This window comes from Propithecus coquereli, unplaced genomic scaffold (assembly GCF_000956105.1).
Source record: "Propithecus coquereli isolate 6110/MARCELLA unplaced genomic scaffold, Pcoq_1.0 Scaffold427, whole genome shotgun sequence".
NCBI classification, from domain to species: domain Eukaryota; kingdom Metazoa; phylum Chordata; class Mammalia; order Primates; family Indriidae; genus Propithecus; species Propithecus coquereli.
Window position 1 is genome coordinate 1,276,105 of NW_012150030.1, and position 21,842 is coordinate 1,297,946.

Genomic DNA, 21,842 nt, shown 5'->3' on the forward strand with positions numbered 1-21,842 from the left:
GAATCCAAGCCTCTCTTGGGTGGCCTACGCTCCTCTCAGTCTGTGGACAAGGCAGGGATGAAACTGCAGACACTTGAAAAGACTGTGAGTGTCTTGATACATTTACAGTTTCTGTATGTTTCTTTCCCACTGTGCTCCACCCACCTGGGGCTGGGGAGGAGAACATTACCTCTGCAGACAGATGCTCTGGAAGGACCCAAAAGACCCAGGGAAGGCAGAGAGAAGAAGAGTGAGTGCTCAACCACAAAGCTGCGCCAAGAAGAGCAGCTGGTTTCCACACATTCCTGCTCCTCTCTCGGCTGGGCTCAAGTTCACTTCGTCTCATTCCAATCATCAGGGCGGAAATGTCAGAGGTGTCTATCCCTAATCCAGTGGAGAACATGAGCCCTGGGAGCACAGCTGCATGGGTCCTCCCCAGGGTCTCCTCCCCATTTTTAGACTCAGGACCACTGAAGCCCACAAGGCTCCTTGTGAATTAATACCGCATATTATCAAAGGGCTTTTAGTTCAGTTTAAAATTTTTAATTGGCACAGTTTATCACAGCCTAAGAAGTCCAGAAAGATTTCAAGAGACGAGATATGACCACATTACTTGATTATAATGAATACAATCTTCGGGATGTTCTTGACTTTTTGTACAATAACTATGAAAGACTTTTTTATTCTATCTATTCACAGTTCACGATAAAGATATAACTTCTGGAACTGAGAAACTGATGGTATAGCGAGAGGGAAGTTTCCATAAGAAAATAGCTTTGATATGTGTATACGCAAAGACATATATATATATACACAAAACACCTCTCCCCCTTGTATACTATACAGGTTGGCACAATCTTACTAAGAACATGTTATGATACAAAGGTTTCAGGATTTGAGTTATTCTTGGCATTTTGATTTAGCGGGTGCTTAGGCAATTTAGGTTTTGACACAACTGAATCAACTGTGTATCAAAAGTATTTAATTGTGTTTTTAAAAAGGCCCAGAACAACTTTCCTTAAACAGTAACCCAATATAACACCATAGTTACCACATGGAAAACAAGACTGTTATTCTGTATAGGGTATTTTAGAGAAAGAGCAACTTGGAAAATAAAGACTTCAGAGTCCATTATTCCAAGCTAAGAGCATTTTAGTTATTAGCAGTGGTTACCAAATAAGCTGAAGGTAAATCTCTTCAAGGAGCTGCTCATCATTGCTTTGTGGAGAGGCGAGGAACTATTTCACTATTCCACTATAAGATGATGCAAGTTTTTTTATCCTTGAAAGGGTTTTCTGAAGTTGGTATCCCTATCAGCAAAGGGTCACTCCTGGCATGTTCCTCACAGTAGGACATGAGGTCCGCTGATGCTTTTGAAACCTGACATGGAGACAAACAAAAGCAAACAAACAAGAAAGAAAATACTTTGTTTACAAACTTTCGGAGTGTATTTGAATGCTGGGCGATTGAGTGGAGGACTGATGTGGACAGGACAATCAGAGTCTCAGAGCATCGCTCTCAGATTCCTTGCCAGGTAAAAAGGGAAACACCACCTTTAAAATGGAGCAATGTGAGTACTGAGGACACCCCAGGAGCTGGCTGGCTGGCATTCCTGCCAAAACATTCAACTGGGATCTAGCCAGCAAGCGATCACCTCCAAGGTGAGGGCGCTCCTCCAAATAAGTGGCCTGAATTCCTCAAAAATACACTGCGTGTGAGGTATTATTACTAGATAATCCTAAACTGCAAATAACTTTCAAGAGGTTTAAAGAAAAAATAATGTGTGTATGTGTGTGCACAGACAGAAAGAGGGAGAGGAAGGAGAGGGGACAGTAAGCAAACAAATGGGGCCGAGTATCGCCACTGATAAATCTTGGTAAAGTGTATGTAAATGTCTGTTGTTATAATTCTTCTGTGGGTTTGAAATTCCTCAAAATAAAAAGTTGGGGGGGAGGGGGTGGCAGGGGAGAAACAGCGTATGTGAATCAAGGGAAGGTTGTATCTCAGTTTCTATCCAAGAAAAAATAGATGGGAATGCAGAACAGAGTCTCTGAACTGAATTATGAGCTTGGAGCCAAGTTGTGGAGCGTCAAGATTGACTGTCAGAGACTGGGCTTGGGAAAATAAAAAGTGACAAAACCAGCATGCACCTTATTCCAGCATGAGTTAAAAATGGAAAATACCATGCCGTGTTTCAGAAGCCTGGCAGGGAGACCCTGAAGAATCATCCGATTGGTGCCCTAAGGCAAGAAGCACGGGGAGCCCGGTCAAGCACAGCACAGGAGGCCTCCTGCTCGGAAGACAGGTGACTATCTCCAGGCCCAGAGGAATTTATCAGGTGACGGCTTCAGTTTCTGGGAAGCAGCATGAGTCACAACATTCCAGGGTACTTACTGCTGGTCCTCTCTTGGGATTTGGGGGAAACGACTTCAAAGTCAGGTGACCTAAGAAATGCACTCCAGTTTCTCTATGAGATCGCAACCAAAGCTGGGATTGCTTAACCATGGGTGCAGACAGTGGTCATTGAGGGCCACACACATTTAAAAAGCTTCAACTTCCTTAAAAGGAGATCTGGACTGTGGACTTGTTATATAAAGCTACGTCAGCTGCACCGATCTAGAACTCTCACCCTTCTAATTCCAGAAGGATGATGAGGTGTTTATAAAGTCTACCTGGAACCCTGTCCCAACACAGAACACAAGGATCACCAGGCTTGGCTATGTTCACTCAAGGAAGGTGGGTCCTCAGGATTTCCTGTCCAGAGTTTTACAGAGAGGGTCATTCAGACACTCTGGCTCCTCAGCTCACTTGAAATGAGGCCTGTGCTAGGTAGGAAATGAAAGTAAAGATTCTGAGGCTCTCCGCCTGCTCTAGCAAAATCCTGGAAACAAGGCGAATTGAATGGCATTATGTTCTCTGACCTGTGGCCCAGCCTTAGAAGAGCAGGGGAACCCAAGAGAAAGCACATCTAATCCAATCAAGGTCTCTTACCTTTATTCTTTCAATGGAGGCTTCTAATCTTAACTGCTGCACGGTTCTCCTTGCCTGGGCTATGTTGTTGGTGCTTGCTGTTTTGCTGGACATCTTCAATAACTGTTTTTACCTGAAATCTGAGAAGTACTTTTTTTAAAAGGCGAAGAACAGTCGTCTTTAAGCTATGTAAGCATTCATAATAATTTGTGCTAGTTAAGAGAAATGGCCACATTTTCCCAGTCCTGATGGCCTCTTGGAGGCAGTTACTAAAATGCCCCTCAACAACTCTAGTGGTGGCCTTGGTGTGGAAGCTTGTCATACATCTGAGCCCCTACACAAATCCTTGGTTTGCAGAAACCCAGCACTGTAAGTTTAATCAATGGACCCCAACATATAGCATAATAGTAGCCTTTTCTCTTATTTTCTACAAGGAAACAAATACACATAAACATTTGCACTGGTTAGGGAGCTTCTGGCCAAAGTGAGCATTTGCCACCAGAGGCCACATTACAGGTCAGTTAGTATCACTGCTACCTACTTTATTAGAAGGTTTGAGTTTATTTCTTTTGGGCTCTCTTACCCAACTATGAGGCTGACGTAAGTCCTGGCAATAGAATACGGGGAGAGAGAGCTCCTCTAGAGAACTCTGCACAAAGAGTGCATTTTTTGTAAGATATAAAAGTAAAAAAGTTTACTTTATCCTTCTTAGAGGACGGGGAGAGAGAGAGAGAGAAAGAGAGAGAGAGAGAAAGAGACAGAGAGAGAGAGAAAGAGAGAATATGAGATGGCATGGCATCCCAAAAAAAGAGAAGGGAGCAAAGGGTGCATTTTTAGGTGCTATCGTGATGTGCAATCATTTTGGGAATGTTAGTTAGGCAGATAAGAAGTTCTTTATTCACAAAAAAGTGGGAAGCTTTCAGCTGAGACTCTCCATGATAAGACACACCCACAGTAAATATCGAATGGGATACAAAAATAGCCTAAAGCCTGAAATAATTCATAAAACTTTATCATTCCCTCCTTTGACTGCTCCCTGGGCTCATCCTGGTGGCCCAGGCACCTGCTAATCCTGTTACCCACCCCACCATGTGTTGACTCTCCTCTCTGGCCTGAGCCCTTGGACTCCAGGCTGCCCTGCTGCCCTCTCCCCGGCCACCTGGTTAAAGCAGCGGAGACATCCTGGCCCTCATGCTTCAGCCTGTCTGTTTGTCCATGGCACATCTCAAGAGGAAGCCAGGCCTGGGGGAAAAGCGCTGCCTGGTGCCCTGACATATATGGCTAAGTTCACTCTTGGCATGGTGATGACTGGAGGAAAGCACAGGGCTGGCAGGCCTGGCAGCAGTGTGGCACTTTTATGACTCATGGGAGCAGGTGGACAGAAGGTGTGCCTCCCTGGCGCTATGCAAGGGCTCAGCAAAGTCTTCGGGCACTGTGGCGCCAGCAGCAGACCCAGGCTGACTCAACCTTTTGGAGCCGCAGCTGCACAAAGCAATTCTGCCACGAAGGCTTAGACCAGAGAAGCCTGCAAAAAACACTAGCCACCCACAGGCTCCATGGTATCCAGCACGAGGGCACCGTGGTGCCCGTACTGAGTTCCACTAGACTTAGAACGTTCCCAAAGGTCGAGTTCAAGGACTTGGCTGAGGCTTGTAGCCTCTGAGGTCAGAGGAAGCTTTGGGTCAAATGTACAAATAAAACCGCTTTTAACTCTGTGCAGACCTTTGAAATCGGCCTAATCAGCAAGCTTCACATTCCTGGGTTTGGACTCTGCCTGTGCCACTTACCAGCTGGATGAAACCAGGCAGGTTACTTTACTTCTATGAGCCCAAGTTTTCTCATTTGTAATATAAGGATACTATTACTCTCCTCAGAGGGGTTTTTATGTGGCTGGGGGATTCAATGCGCTGATGCACATCTAGTGTTCAGCATGGGACCAAGGCACTCCATAAACTGCAGCTGCTGTGGTTTTATCCCGGGGTCCCCCACAGCACAATCAATCGGAATTCCCTGTTTACCTCACTGTTCCAGCCATCTCCCTCCCCCTGGTCAATGAGCTCCAGGGTTTTGGCTGGGCCCGGGTGGGGCTATGTGCATCTGCCCTTTTAGGAGGGTCCCTAAGCCATTCTGCTACACTAGTGTCAGGGCAGAACAGAAGGTCTGGCGATGGCCGACGGAGAATTTCCTTAGGAATAAGGAAGCTCTAGCAGTACAGGAAACTGGGAGGATAAAGAGTGTGACAGGGCAGGGTGGCCTTGCCTTGTCCTAGGCGTTGGGTGACCTCGTTTCAACACACTCTGGAACTAGCTACCGCTTCCTCAGATTCCTCAGTCGTCCTGCCCCACCCAAAGGACAGGTCTAGGGTCTCTTTGATTTTGCTCACACCCAGCGGCCCTGCCCGGCCCAGCCCAGCCCCTTTCTGTGCTCCCAGGCCAGTGCTTGCTAACAAAGCGTCTGAGATGCGGCCGAGGCAGTGGACAACCTCACCCTGCACTGTGTGCAGCGCCCTGATTCACAGCAAGCTGGTTATACATTTTGTTCCCTGCAACACATTAAACTGGGCTCCCCTTCCAGCTGGCACTGGCTCTGAGGCCCCCAGCCTCCAGGATGTGAACATGACACCCTTTCTGAGTGGTCTGTGGTTTCCAGGCAGCACCCTAAGGACTTTCTAAATGTTCTCTTTGCGCGAGAATAATGCCATGCATTCCCTCCTTCTTCTTAACCTTCAGGGCATAAAGTTTCTGAGGCCTGAGCAAGTTTTCCTGTAACTGTAGAACAGTTCACCCATATCAGGACTGGATCAGTCTTTGCTCCCACCCTGCAGCGTGGCCACAAGCAAGCAGTCCACGGTCAGGCTCTATTTATAAAATGCTTGGGCAGGCCCCTCTAAAATTGGCCAGCCACTTGGCATTTAGTACTTAGAGGACTTTCTTACTTCCTGACTGTACTATAGTCAGGAGTAAAAACAGCCAGCCGTTCACAATTCAGCTCAGCTTCCTGCAGTCCCCCCCTTCTGGTATTTGTGTTCTGATCTGCCCCTGCACAGAGGGCCTTCTCCCTCCTCACGCACACAGCTGCCTGCTCCCTTCCAGGGGGGAGTCTTGCGGGGCCCAGGCTCTACAAAAGTCCAAGCAACATTTTTTAATTGAGCACTACTGAAACTAGGTACAGTGTGTTAAGAATAAGTTGGTAGGACAGATAACAGCTCCTGCCCTCACAGAGACAACGTTAAATAAGTCATTAGATACTTTCCTCTTCTGTGCAGGGGTAGCCCAGCCCCTCCTCCCACTCTGCCACCCTTCCCGGGCTCCCCAGCCAAATACAATCGCTCTTCTGAAAGTCCCTTCCCCTCTGCTGGTACAAATATGGATAACCCTCTCCCCCAAGAAAATTAAAGTTTAGGAGATGGTTAATATTTATAGCTTCAAAGATTTATTAAACATAAACAACTTTCTACTGAATATTGTATAGGAATATTTTTGGGAAGTCAACTAGATGGGGTATTTGTGGTTATAGAGGAATGAAGAATGGCTTCCCTCTACACTTCCTAGGTTCTTTGGCTGGGATACAAATTAAAGTGGACATAGACAGATTAACAGGAGAAAAACCATATTTAGTTATGTATGTACTCGGGGGAGTCCCACAAAATATGAGACTCAAAGAAAGATCAACTGATTGGAGTCTATTAGCATCCTGAGCTACAGAAAGGACCCGGGGCTTCTGGGGGGTGGCAGAGACACAAGTTCTGGGAGGGTTAGGGGAGGAAATATTTGGTGAATAAAGGTTGTCTTGTAACCACATAAAGTCTCTCAGGTGATAAAGGCTGTCTCGGATCAGCTCTCAGCAGAGGAGGTGACAGTCTGTCTGGGCATGGTGTCACCTCCAGTCTCCCCTCCTGTGATCTCAGTTAATCTTCCCTGGTTGATAAGATTCCCAGGGAGGGGATTCATGACAACTGAGTTCCTTCTGGAGGATTCTCTTTAGGCAGATAAGGGGAGCTCAGAGAAGGCCTCTGGCCTGCATCGGCTGTTCCCCAGATGCCCTCAGTGCAAAGTAATCGGCAAACCAAAGCATCATATTTTAGGGTGGTATCTCCTGAACGCCTTTGGTCATTCCTAGAAAAAGCTGTACATTGGGCCACTGGAAAAGAATGTAATCTCTGATTATAACATTCTTCCTATGGAGAAATCAGATCAGTATTATATTGTTTCAAGTTCAGGAGCCTCTTCAAGGAGCTGGTCTTCGGAGCGGCCACATGACTGTGCAAGGAGGGCCACCGCTGTGTCATTCTTGGGCTGTGGAGGTGTTCACAGCAGCTGGAGGTCTAGCCAAGGACTTCCTTCCTGCTTGCAGCTGCTCTGCACCTCCTCGACAGCTGGACTGGGCCGAACAAAACAGAGGCTGGGGAAACCAGTATCTTCAAACATCTCTGTGCCTTTGAGGGGTTTTCTTTGGTCTTCCCCCAATGGCGAGGATGTCTGGCTGGCTGTTTGTTTGTGCTACTAGGTGGATAAAAAGCTTGCTTTATTCTTACACCAAGAATAGCTTCTAAGGCAAACAACACCTGATATTTGTATGGAACCTGAGAGGGCACACGTTGCTTTCATATGCATTATTCCATGAAGCCTCACTACAGTCCTGAAAGGTGTGTCACTATTCCATCCTTGTTCTCCAGATGAGGCAATTCAAGTTAGAAAACTTTGCTTCAAGTTAACCCAGCTCCTAAGCCTCGGACCAGCTCATAAGCCTCTTCACTCCAGAAGCTACCCTTCCTGCTGCACCAAGGAAAGGACACAATTCCAATTGATTTGATTCACAAATACTCAGGGCATCGCTGAACACTCCACAATGTGGTTCTTAATCAGGAGTGACTTCGACACACCATGACCTGGAGTTGGGGGCTTGCTGGTTGTTTCCCATTTGTGCAACAGTCCTTTCTGATGCAGAAGGCTCCAGTTTGTCTATACAGTGCCTGGAGGGCAGGCCTCCCCTCAAAAGCACGCAAGCTAAGCAAGAATGTTCTCTTTGGCCCCTCCTAGGCAAAGGCTGATGTCAGCATCTGGAGGTCCTGAGCCACCACTATTCTATCCCGCCCAGAAGGGCCAAGGCCTATGCAGGCCTGTGCAGACTGCCTGTCTGATAAAACTCTGGCTATCACTTCTGCAGCCATGCTTTCATTTTTATATATGGGTAACAGATTTGAATACACACATGCAGTGTTTAGCTATTCAAACACTTTGCATTGGTTTTAATGCTGTGGTTCATCAGAATTCTCAGGTTCCTAAAAATTCCCGGGAACAAGATGTCCCTTTAGGGAAATACCAGCATTTTAATTTTTGTGGAGAGGGGCCTGAAGCAGGAAGAGGAGGGAGGAGATGGAATGAATGTCACAGAGCACACAGCACACTCTGGGAGTAAGGCACCAGGAAGCCCCAGGGTCTGAGTCACAAGTCATCATGGCCTGGCCAATAATTGAATCGTTGGAGTGAAGCCAACTTTCATGAGCAAACACACTCCTTGTGGCTGCAATAAAAGAGCAAACAACAACAACAACAAAAAGCCACAGGCTTCTACTTAGCCCTGATCTTGCCTTTGACTTTGAATGTCTTACTCTAGCTCTTTGTCTGTCCCCCTTCTGTAAAAGGGGCACAACAATACCTATCTCACAGGGCTGTCGGGAGGAGAAACAGGAGCACCTCTCAGCAATGCACCCTGCACACACAAATGTTTACTAAATGCTGGGCCCCTAACATGCTAGGCTCATTAACAGGATGAAAAACATGTATTCTGTAGAAACGAGAGAAAGATTGAGGCAGCAACAGAAGAATTTCAAGGTAACATGACCAGGTAGCAGCAGCTTTCTAACATGGTCTTGGAATGCTGAGAGTACAGAATCAGACTCTTAAGAATAATTTTTCTATTCTCATGAACACTTACTATGTGTATCAGAGCATGTAGATGAAATCCAGATTATAGATGTGTTTTGTTGGGCCCCACACAGTGTTAACTCAATTGTGTGAGTGTTTTAGCAAGTTGATTGCCAACATTTGGAAAAGGGGATTTTACTTTAAAAGGAAGATTTCTGGAAAAATTAGAAAATCCTACAAAACTTGGTTGGATCTGAGTAGCGGATGCCCCTTTAACATTTGCCGATGCATGTGCCGGGCCCTCTGTTTGAACTTGTGATGCCACCTTTACACTATGCCTTGGATATTTAGTTCCAGGGACACATTCGAGGGTTAGCCAGGGGATTGGCTCACTCCTGCCCTGCCACTTCCTACATCTAAGGCCCTGGGCAAGACTTATAACCTATTCAAGCCTCAGTTTTCTCATGGGAAAAATGGGGAAAATAATACTTTGCTATCTCAAAGGACTGTTAAGAGCATCAGATAAAATGAGCATAAATGTAATAAATATAATGGATACTTTTTGAGTGTTTGGTCCCTGCAGCCTCTCATCCTGGACCGTGTGGGGTGCACCAAGCACTTTGCAGGCCCTAGTGGATTGGCTCCAGGCCACCGTTCTCCCTCACTGAAAAGCAGAAAACTGCATCTTCTAGTGTTATGTTACCAATTGAATCATGTCCCTCAAAAGTCTTAAGTTGAAGTTCTAACCCCCAGTAACTCAGATGGTGACTGTATTTGGAGATAGGGTCTTTAAGCAGGTAATTTAGTTAAAATGAGGTCATTAGGGTGAGCCCTAATCTAATATGGGGTCCTTATAAGAGGAGGAAATTTGGACATAGATGTGTACCGAGGGAAGACCACGTGAAGACACAGGGAGAAGACAGCTGTCTGTAAGTCAGAGAGGTGCCTGGGAAGAAACCAACCCTGCCAACGCTTTGATCTCAGACTTCTAGCTTCCAGAAATGTGAGAAAGTAAATTTCTGTTGCTTAAGCCCCCTAGCCTGCGGTTATTTGTTATGGCACTCTTAGCAAACCAACACACCCAGGGTCTCCTCCTGCCAGGGCCCCAGGTGACGCAGGCTCTGCCAATTCAATGCATTTAGGAAAGATTTGACAGGTGGAGGTGAGAAGGCCAGTTTCTTGCTGCTTGGCTTATTTCTGCTGACAAGCAGGGTGGTGGCAAGTTACTCTTTGTGGAAGTGGGGGCATCCCAGTGTCCAGTCACTAGCAGCATGGTCCTGAGACGCGATATGCCTGCAGCAGCCTCCCAACTCTCCACGCTCTGCGGGGTCCCTGTGGCCAGTTCCGTGATGATGTCTGGGAGTTGCTCCATCGAGAGCCTGCTCCTCCAGCCCTTCCAATGCTTATGCAAGCCTTCTCTGTGTTAAAGCCCATTCTGCTAAAATTGCCAAGAGCGTTTTCTATTTGCTGTAACTGAACCCCAACTGATTGTTAATCTCTTGTTTTGTAAACTGTAAATAACTTACAAGTATTAGCTATGATTTCGATTATTACCATGCCATCATTGCGGAACATCCCAAACCCTAAGACTTGAAAGGAGGGAAGAGTAAGACACAAGATTCTTTCTCCTTCTCCCCAGCCAAAGCTGCAGGCCATGAGACCAGGGTGATTGAACCTGTGCCAGCTGCATGTGCTGCCCTGCTCCTGCAGTTCTGAGAGCAAAGGGCAAAACATAATGCTGGCTTCCAGGGAGGAAAATGAGGGATAGATGAGGTAGGGCTGAGTGTGGGAAATGCGGTTTGGGAGGGGGAAGAGATAGTGTCTAGAGCTCTTCTAAGCTCAGAATCAGCATAATGAATGAGAATGAGAACAGCTCTCTCTCTAGACCTAAACGGAGCTCATTCTGTAAAAATAGCATGCTTTGAGATCTGGACATCCTTTCCGAGGTCCTTATCTGGTGTCTTTCATTAGTTGATTTTTACCTGCCATCCAGGGTACACGTCCCTGAATAATAATAAAGATAATAAGCTATAACGATTAATTTTGACAACTAACATCATTTGCTGAGTACTTAGTCTGTGTCAGGTAAGTAAATTTCATGCATCATTGCATTTAATCCTCTTAACGACTCTAAGAGATGAATCCTTTTCATCATTTATTTTACAGATGAAGCATAGGAGTTTAAAAAATTCTTGCCTAAGATCACATGGGTTTACAAGGTGGAGCTGGAACTCAGGGCTACCTGACTCTCAAGATCCTGGTCTTACTCACCGCCCTGTACTGCCTGCCTCTGAACAGCAAGAACACAAGGCAACGGCTGGGGGAAAGGAGGGCTAGTGTCAGCCAGAAGCACTGAACAGAAAGCGACCCTGGCCTCCATTTAGGGGCTGTCCCTCATTCAGACAGGTGTCCCCACAGCAATGTCATCAGGAAGTGTGAAGCTAAGTGGCCTTACCAGAAGAGCTAAGAGAAGGACAATTGGTTGCTCTTATTTGAAAGAAGGACTGTCCCAGATTCTAGATAAGGCTACTGCTAAAAACACAGATGAGCCCATCGTCCTCCTGTGCCCTAGGGAAGCCGGCAGGGAGCCAGAGAATGAGCCAATCCTGGGCGATAAACCCAGAGGAGAGTGAGCTGCAGAGCCTGGGCAGCCAGTTACCAACTTCCCTGTGTGTCCAGAACACCTGTGACACTTGCTTAAAAAAAATCGGATTCAGTAGGTCTGGGGTGGGGCTGAAGAATCTGTATTTAAAAGCTTCCTAGGTGTTTCTGATATGGGTCCTTTTGAGAAACATCGATAGTGACAGTGATGATCAGAGTCTCTGCCTCTCGATCCTGCCATGTTTATTTCTGCCCGGGAATTAAAAACATGTCAATTTAAAAGAATGCCTCTTCCTTTCTATGCTTAACTTTTCAAAGCTCTGAACAAACCCTGAAAAATTCCACCTCCTTTTAATGATCTTAACCTATAGGATTAAGCCTTCTGTTTGAAACTGCTCTTACCATTTAATATACCTCTTTGCTACAAAGTCTAAATTTGTTCTCTTAACAGCCACTTTTTTCTGGAAAGTGCCTTCTCCCTGGCTTCAGAGATGCTAGACCATCCTGTTCTTGCCTGCCCAAGGATATTCCTTTGTTACAGCTCTTGCTCCTTCTTCTGACTGGGTATTCTCAGGGGCTGAGTCCTGGAACACTGGTGTACAGAGTGAACAAGGGCTTTTACCATCAGATAAATTCAAATCCTGGCTCATCACTTACTACCCCACGTTGCTTTACTTCTCTGAGCCTCAGTTCCCTCATCTGTAAAAGGGAAGGGATAATAATAGCACCTACTTCAAAGGGCTGTTACCAGAATGAATTGAGAGAACACATGTTAATTACTCAGCACTCGCCTGCACACGCTGGTCCTCAGCAAAGGTAGGTGATGCTCTCCCCACCCTATGACCTTGGCTATGACCAACACGCTTCCCATGTAGCCCTGACCCTTCACCTGAATCCCAATGTCTAAATGACAGACTATTTACATTTACACTTGAATGGTCCACAGTTCAAGCAGCACTGTCTGCCCCCGACCTTTCCCATGTCCTTTCTTGAGGACAGACATCACCGTTGTCCCGGTCGCTGAAGCACCCTTTTGCCTCAGTGTCAACAGAAATGTAAGCCGCATATATGACTTAAACTTTTTTAGTAGCTACAAGAAAAAAAAGGTGAAATTAATTTTAAATATTTTTTTAGCCCAATAAGAACAAAGCTGACATGTAATCGTTGTAAAAAATTGAGGTAGTTTATATTTTTTTGTACTAAATCTTTGAAACCCAACAGGTACTTTACACTTACAGCACATATCAATTTAGACATAACAGTGGCTGCTTTATTGGACAGAGTAACTTTACACTCTCGCTCTTCCCAAATCCTCTTGAATCCTACTTCGACAAACCCCACATTTTTATTTTCCCTATTCTCCTGCTTCTATTTTACCGGCGTCTTGGTGCCCTGTCCCTCAGGTCAGTGCTACTGCATCAGCCTTGTAAGGGCACTCTTGCCCCTGATCTTTCTCCAGCCTGATCTGTGCTGGACCTGTCATCAGATATAGTGCCACTTTGAGCTTACTCCTCTCTGCTTTCCCAGGACCCCCCCAGGGAAAGTCCAAAGGGTTTTGCTTTGTACTCAAGATCCTCTCTCATGTTTCTGCCACCATAATAAAAATTCAAATCATAAAGAAGTTGATTTTTACACAGAACTTACAACATGCCAGGCACTGGGCTATATGTCACTCATTGTCAATACCTACTGAATCTTCACAAGGACGCTGTGAGATAGGTTCTATTTTCATGCCCATTTTACAAATGAAGAAACTGAGGCACAGAGAAATTAAGTATGTGCCTAATGTCAAACAGCTAGCCAGCTGTTTGGCTGGGATTTGAGTCCAGGCAGGCTGATTCCAGAGGCCCGGCCCAGAGCCTCAATTGCTTTACTACTGGAGTGTCAGGGAAGTGTCACCCCATTCCCTGGACCGGTGGAGTTGTGTTTACAAGTCCCGCCTGTGAGCCTCCATTCAAGTTGTCTCCTGCTTCTCCTGGCCTATTTAAATTCCTTTTAGAGCTTAGTTCACATATTTACCTCTTCCAAGGAAGGTCTCCCTAACTATTTTTGCTTACAGTAACAAATTCCCTATATGAATTCCTGCTCTGTGCTTATAGCTCAGGGTTCGAGGACTCCTGAGGGGATGGCCCACGCATGAAAAGGGCAGGCAGGCAGAGTTGGGCACTAATGCCCTACCACGGCATTCAACATTCGGTGTGTGTGCCTGGGTGTGACCTCCCAACCCCCAGGAGAGGATTTATAGCTATCATGGAGCTCTCAAAAAGGACTGTAACGCCATTTACTTCAGTGGTTAATTGTACGACATTTAATGTCTTTTGTTTTGTAACTGACTCTGTGCGTATAAATATTGCCTTCCCACTAATCTGTTAACTCCATAATAATATAGCAACTACATTTATTCATTGCTATGTGCCAGCTACTGTGTCAAGTACTCTATACAGATTTTAGTTCCTTTAATATTCTCTGCAACCCTAAGAAGTGGGATTTATCATACCTATTGAGACCAAAGCACATAATTTGCCAGAGATCATACAGCTGTGAAGTGGTAGAAACAGGATTTTAACCCCTAGATCTCTCTGACTTCAAAGCCGTGCCCTAAGCAGGCAGGTGAGTTACCCCCATGCCACCGTCTCTCTTATATTGACCAAGGCAGACAATGAGGCCTCAATAAATACTGGGTTAGATTAAGACACGCGATGTAGCAACCAACGCATCAACCCAGCATGAACCTCTTACCCTGGGGTGTTTGTGTGCCCAGAGTTTGCTTTCTTAGGAGCAGTATACACCTTGCTGCTCCTTCCACAGGTATTCTGCAAAATACTGACTGTTCTGAGCCCCTGGATCCCACCTGCCTAGTTCCCTGCACAGTTCTGAGAAGCCTGGGTGTTCACGTGTACTTGATTAGGACCAGTTGCTGGTACTGTGAACTTTCACCTCCAGCACGGGATGGCCACTTGTGTGGCACCCAGATTCCAAGTTCCATGGTGCCAGGTACTTTCATACTGTGCCCCAAACAGGTTTTCAGCTGGTGAAGGTGGGCCCATGGGGAGTGGTCCTCCGATGGGGAACCATGGAGGTGCAGGACCCAGTGTCTTCTGTGCTATGCTGGGTGTGTGTTTACAGTCAACATTGAGAATGACATTTATAAACAAGTTTTACTCTCTACTTACTGTAGCAAGACTGGCTGAGAAAAGATTTGCTTATATTAATAGCTGCATGGCTGGCTTGAGCCAGATGTTTCATGTGTTTATCCATAAATGAATGAATAAATGAATGAATTCAACAACCATTTGATAAGGAAAACAAAAGGGAACATTTATAGTGCTTTTCTGTGTTAAGGGCTCTATGGAAACTTATTTACTCTTCACAACATCCCCGAAAAAGAAATTACTATTATTTCATAAATTATTTTTCAAATTTTAAAAGGATACGTGCATATAGTAAAAATTATAAACAGTCAAGAAAGGGTATACAATAAAAACTAGCTCTCCTTGTACTCTAGGCAATCACAGTTTCTTATGTTCCCTTCTGAAGACATGCCATGCATATACAGACACAATGATGTATATATCTGTCTCTAAAAATACAAATGAGGCTGGGTGTGGTGGCTCACACCTGTAATCCTGAAACTTTGAGAGGTCATGGCAGGAGGATCACTTGAGGCCAGGAGTTAAAGATCAGCCTGGGCAACATAGCGAGATCCTGTCTCTCCAAAAAAAAAATAAGACAAATTAGTCAGGTGTGGTGGTATGCCCCTGTAGTCCCAGCTACTCGGGAGGCTGAGGCACGAGGATTGCTTGAGCCTAGGAGTTTGAGGTTGTAGTGAGCTACAGCTGCACTACTGCACTCTAGCTTGGGTGACAGAGCAACACCCTGTCTCTTAAAAAAAAAAATACTAACAACAACAAAAAATATAATGGGACTGTGTTATATGCATTGCTCTGTACCATATTTTAACGAGCATTACATTCTGGAGATCATGATAAAGTTAGTATAATTAACCCATTTTCCAAATGAGGACACTGAAGCTCTCAGGGATACTCAGTTAGTATGTGCCAGGGCTGAAATGCAGCCTGGTGCTCCTGCAGGCCACATTGCAGCCTCCTGCACCCCTCAGAAGCATTCTGAGGCTGGAGAGAGGAAGCAGGAATAATCGCAGAAGCAGTATACAAAATTTCTGTCCTAAAAGAACTCGTTGTTTTAGGGGGCAAACAATACTACATGAAGTGAGAGAAGATTTCCAGACAACATAAGAACATACCCAGGACACACTGTACCCCAAGGTGCTAAGCACTGTGAAGGGAAGGAGCCTGGGGGGGTCAGGGGTGGGGTGACTCCAGCAAGAAAGTCCTTTAGAACAGTGGCTCTCAACATGTGGTCCCCACACCAGAAGGCAGCAACAGTCAACATCACCTGGGAACTTCTCAGAAATGCACCCTGGGCCTACCTAATCAAAAACTCTGGGGGTGGGCCCCAGCAATCTGTGCTTTAAAAATGCTTACAGGTGATCTGATGCTCCCTAAGGCTCAAGAAGCACTTTGCTAGAAGGAAGTGATTTCTGAGTTAGAGCTTTTAAACAGGATGAGAATCTAGCTATCAAGTAAATTATCAGTCTATTCAAACCAAGCTTGATCCATATTCCTGGCATTATTTTAGGACTAAGCTGAGAGTGGGGAATACAAAGATAGACCCTGCACCTTAAGGAGGTTACTGGCAAGGGACATGAGACCAATGCATTTAAGAAAGGAGAAGAATATTCCAAATGTGCTGGTTGAGGGCTCCATCTCTCACCTATGATAAAGTGGTCTGTAGCCCTTTTGATACCTAAACCCAGAAAATGTGTACCTTCCTTTCCATCTATGTGACCAACTGGGAGTCCTCCCCATCAGCCTTCCTAAAGGACCTGCCTTTAACCGTCTACCTCCTCCTAGCTAAGCAGGGCTGGAGGTTGTCTGCAACGGAACTCCTCACCATAGATGTTGCCCACACATACCTATTCTACTCCCATTCCTGGTGGGCTGACATAGCAGAAGAAGTAAGAAATACAGGATTCTGGCCTTAAAGGCCTAGCATCTGATCGACATTAAGCAGAGAGCAAACTTTATAATATAGCTAAGCAGATAGGGGTTCACCCTCTTGCCTAGAATGCACTTAAAAAAAGAAACCAAAAAACCCCAAACACATAATGGAAGAATTGAAAATGAGGCAAGAGGCAAATGTTGCTGCATCCGTTTTAGACGAAGGGGTCATTCCCTTCTGTTGAATGGTGCCAGCTTCTTGAAGGAGCAGAAGAAATGAATTCAGGAGAAGAAAAGGCTAAGAAAGGCCTGAGAAGAGTTTGTGCAGCTCACTGACATTTACAGTTACCAGCTGGGGCCGGGCAGCACCAACAATGAACGTGTCCTACTACTGGGCTGGTGGTTAAAGGGTTATGACTCCAGCAGGATGGACTAAGTCCCAAATATAAGTAAGGAATATAAGTGGGCCAATAAAACATGCCAAAGGTAAGCATTAGGAGCTTCGAGAAGGAATGTCAGTGAGAACTCCAGCAGTCAGGGAAGACAGGTCCTAAATGAATCAATCCTTGACAGGTAGGAACTGGAGAGGCAGGCATGGGGAGGCAGGGAGAATTTCAAAATGGTTATTGAGGGGAGCAGTGAAGAGCAGATCAAAGCTGACCTTCCTATGTGAAATGGGATCCACCGAAGGTTTCTGAGCAGAAGTGGCAGGTATAAGGAAGAGTTGTTGGAAAAATGATGAGCAACCTTATGTAGGGTAGAATAGAAATGAAGGAAAGAAAAAGACAAGGTAGATTATTTAAACGGAGGGCCTAGGGGCACGCAATATGGTCTGGCTTTGGAGTCAGATGGAACTGGGTTCAAATTTGGACTCTGCCACTTACTGTTGTATGATGTTGAACAAGTCACTTAGTCTCCCTGAACCCCCAGGTTCTCTATTTGTAAAACAGGGTAGCAAGCATGCCTCATTCATAGGACTGTAATGATTAAGTGAAATAATACAGAAAAGAGCCCACCGAGTGTTATCTATACAACTGTCTTCATCATCATCATCATTAGGAGTTAGAGCATGAGATTTCAAACAGAAGAAGGCAATTGGAATGCAAAAAAAAAAAACAAAAAACAAAAATAAACTGGATGCATGACGTATGAAAATGTAAGAACAAATAAGACTTCATTCTTGGGGCTGAACAGGGAGTGACAGCCCAGAGATAGCTGGTGACTTCCCACAAGCTCTTTTCCCCGAAGAAAAGAGCAGAACACGGCCTTGGGCCTTCCTCAGGTGGATGGGGACAGGTAGGGCAGCTTCAAAGGAACATAGAGGGACGAGGCAGCACCATCACAAAAGCTAGGAGTGCCTGTCGCCTCACTTTCAACTCTCCCATTAGATGTTTGGGTTTCTTGGCTTCTTTTTAAAAATGTACTCTAGGCAAGTGGGTGGGATCTTATCTGCTTAGTAAAAGCTAGGAGGTGTTAAGGAGGAAGGGTAAGTTAATTCTGTATAAACATGTTTAGTTAAAAACATATTATACTCAAAAAACATATTAGAAGAATATACTCCAAAATGTAGCTATTACTAGGTGGTAAGAATTTTAAGGGCATTTTTAGTGTTTATGTACTCCTGCAGTTTGTAAACTGTTTTTTGGAATTAAGAGCTAATACTTATGTAGCACTTGCCAAGCATTGTTCTAAGGCCTTTACACATATTAATTTCTTAATCCTCAAAACAATGCCACGAGGGTGTTCCTATTGTTCTTTCCAGTTTAGAGTTAAGGGAACGGAGGGAGGTAGCCACTTAGAACACAGCCAAGGTCAGAGAGGAGGTTAAGAGAGGAGTCAGCAGCACAACCCCGGCAGCCTGGCTCCAGATTCTGTGCTCTTAACCACATGTGATACTTTTATGATTGGGGGAGAAAAACACTCAGTAATTGTTATTCACGAAACTGGGAGGAGGGCTAAAAGGAAGTGCGGGGCAAGACTAGCTCATTGGACTTGGTGGCTGGGGAGTGACTGGGGACCTCTGAGCAGTTTCCACAGTGTGAAGGGAACGGAGGTTAGAGGATGAAGGGCTGCAGAGAGAACTATCAGTTCAGGGACGTGGCAGTGACATAGGGAGTCAGAGAAACTGGCAGTGCAGTGAAGACAAGGAATTGGATGGAATCTCTCAGGGGCAGGAGGATTGTTTTAAGAGATGATTGGCACCAGAGGGCATGTTCGAAAGCAGAGGAGGAGCACTGAGAAACTAGGGAGAGTGAAGATGCTCAAAGGAGAGGCTAACAGAGAGTGGAAGGGCATGACTTCAGGATTGGGCTCAGGAATTAGAGGAGAAAAGAGCCGTGGAGGATACAGAGGTGGAAAAGTGGGGAGCAGGGAGGGAAGCAGCTCAGGCTGAAATCCTTCTAAATACACGCAACACGGGTGAATCTCAGGTATATGCTGAGTAAAAGAAGCCAGTCACAGAAAAGCACGTACTGTCCAATGCCATTTATATTTAATATAAAGTTCAAGAACAGGCAAAGCAGATCTATGGTGATAGAAACCACAAGAGCACAGAGTGGGTGGGGATATAGATGAAGCGAGATTGGCCATGAGTCGGTTGCTAAATGTTGAAGCCGGGTGACTTCAACAATTAACTTGCATGGGGTTCATTTTCCTTTTGTATATGTTTGAAAATTTTAAGAGTAAAAAATTAAAATTCTATGATCCTAAACACCTCATAACATTTTACATGGTAATTATTAACATTATCAGTTGAGATTCATCCTTAAGGAATGGATATGTTAAATGATTATCTACAATTTCCTTTTTCAGATCATGATCCAACAGGTATGTCCAACGTCCACAGTGCAGAGGAAGCAATTACCTTTTGAGGAGGGGCAGACGCAATGAAATCAGCCACGATCTGGGCCTTCTGCCCATGTCACGCAGCACTCAGGCTCTGGGTCACAGACGCCCAAGTTTAACTTGCCAAGAAGCATCGCTTCCTGGAGGCACCCACAAAAAAGGCAAGGTCCAACTTTGGGGTCCAATTACCCATAACTTGAACATGCCAAAAAACTGCAAAATAGGATACTTTTCTTTCTTCCTTCATTCTACCTTTTCCCATGAAGATATAGCAAGGAAACATGCCGTCACTGCCTTTCAAACATGTTTGGACTTGAGGAAACGTGCCTTTCAAATATGTCTGGACTTTGATAAAGAGCAAAGTCTGTGGTATTCCCAGAGTGACTAGTAAGACGAACATTCTTTGTTAGTTGTCGTGGTTAAAGCACTAGTTTTGAGCCTCATAGTACCTAAATGTTTATATATATTCAAAGGGAAAAGGACTGAAAATACAAGATGTTCCCAAATTTACTTCTTGCAGTTCTAGTTCATTCCCTATTTGAATTAATTAGAATTCTCCCTCTAAAAGCAAACTTGTTGATTAACAACTTCTTTTTTAAAATGTTACTTGAGGGAAAACATGGAATGGGAAAGGAAGCCAAATTATTTAAGGGCCAAACCCCATCAGCAATATCAATACAGTTTGAATAATGTGGTGCCCATAAGGTAAACTTCTGCCTTAGTTCACTGAGTTGTATGAAATTTCAGACTGTCTCAGTTCTTTTTTTTTTTTTTTTTTTTTTTTTTTTGAGACAGAGTCTCACTGTGTTGCCCGGGCTAGAGTGCCATGGCGTCAGCCTAGCTCACAGCAACCTCAAATTCCTGGGCTCAAGCAATCCTTCTGCCTCGGCCTCTCGAGTAGCTGGGACTACAGGCATGCGCCACCATGCCCGGCTAATTTTTTCTATATATTTTTAGTTGTCCGATTAATTTCTTTGTATTTTTAGTAGAGATGGGGTCTCGCTCTTGCTCAGGCTGGTTTCGAACTCCTGAGCTCAAACAATCCGCCCGCCTCGGCCTCCCAGAGTGCTAGGATTACAGGCGTGAGCCACCACGCCTGGCCTGTCTCAGTTCATTTTAAAGAGTGATATAAAATTTTTCAAAAATACGAATTAATTCAAATGAATTAAAATTTTTCTTTAAATGAGGTATAGAACTTTTAAGAAAGGTGGCTGGGTCAAACAAACAAATCATGACCAAACAACTGGAAGGATGATTCCAATTTAAATACGCAGCATGTTACTCTAAACAACCTGCTTGTTAAGTTTCGCTCTCCTATCTGGGCCTGAGCCACAGGCTCAGGCTAGGCTATAATCCTAGCACTCTGGGAGGCCAAGGTGGGAGGATTGCTTGAGCTGTGAAGTTCGAGACCAGCCTGAGCAAGAGTGACACCCCGTCTCTATTAAAAATACAAAAATTAGTTGGGCACTGTGGCATGCACCTATAGTCCCAGCTACTAGGGAGGCTGAGGCAGGAGGATTGCTCAAGCCCAGGAGTTGGAGGCTGCAGTGAGCTACAATGACACCACTTCACACTACCCAGAGCCAGACAGTGAGACTGTCTCAAAAAAAAAAAAAAGTCTTGCTCTCCTTACATTCAAGGAATTCATAAAACAAGATCGTCAAATGGAATGGAAGATTCTCATCTCTAAGACCCAAAAAAAGAACCTCTGTGGCTCCTTTCAGTTCCAGATTTTCCAGGCCAGACCAATTTGAAATATTCTGCTTCTTTTGGTACGTGAGTAACTGACCAGACCGGGAATCCCAAATGTTGACTTTAAAACTATGGTTGTCAGACTTTTTGCAAATATTGATTTCTACTTCACCCAGAGTCTTTAAGTCTAATCCTGTATCTGATAGTGAACACCCTGCACTACACAGTTCTTTATATCTTCCATATGCAATATACAAAGAACAAATATACGCTGATTTATCATGAGACATGTGGATGCCCTGGCAGGAAGTGGTAACTTTGCAATCTTCATAATTCAGGAAACAGAAGGACAACACATTCTTGGGGCTGGGCACTGAGCAGGAACTCAATAAACCCTTCAGCCAATGAAATGATGACACAGGAATCTGTGACAGTGCCTTAGTTGAGTGATGATGAGGGCCTATAACCCGATGTGTGAAAATCAGAATTTGTGAAACAAATGGGGATGATGTCACGTTATTACAAAAGGATTCCTCCAGACAATGCTTTCCCAGATATATTACATACTAAACGAAGAGCTTAAGTTAGAGAAACTAATTGTTTGGCTCTGGTTCTAATTAAATATCAATTAGGGATCATAATAAACATCTTTAAATTAAAATATAACATTTTTGTACAATTTCTTGTGTGTCTTGAGTACAGCTCTACTTAAGTTTCCAAAGTACAATGCTAGTGCATGTACTCTCATCACTCCTGTATTTGTGAAAGGGAGGGTGATCCAGACTTCGGTTTTAGGCTACCTACTACCTTTGGTTTCAAAAGCAGCTTCTTTTCTGATCTCTCTCCTTGGTGGCACTTTCCACTTTGT

General features: G+C 44.8%; 1 long non-coding RNA gene across 1 annotated transcript in view; it reads right to left on the reverse strand.

Moving 5' to 3' along the window:
• Window positions 1-704: 704 nt before the first annotated feature.
• The window catches only part of LOC105817922, a 70,171-nt gene continuing 49,033 nt past the window's right edge, over window positions 705-21,842 (reverse strand). Inside the window, exons 2-3 of the long non-coding RNA XR_001137864.1 lie at window positions 2,971-3,089; window positions 705-1,359 (exon numbers count right to left, since the gene is read on the reverse strand). This is a non-coding gene — a long non-coding RNA (uncharacterized LOC105817922). The remainder of the gene's footprint in view (window positions 1,360-2,970; window positions 3,090-21,842) is intronic.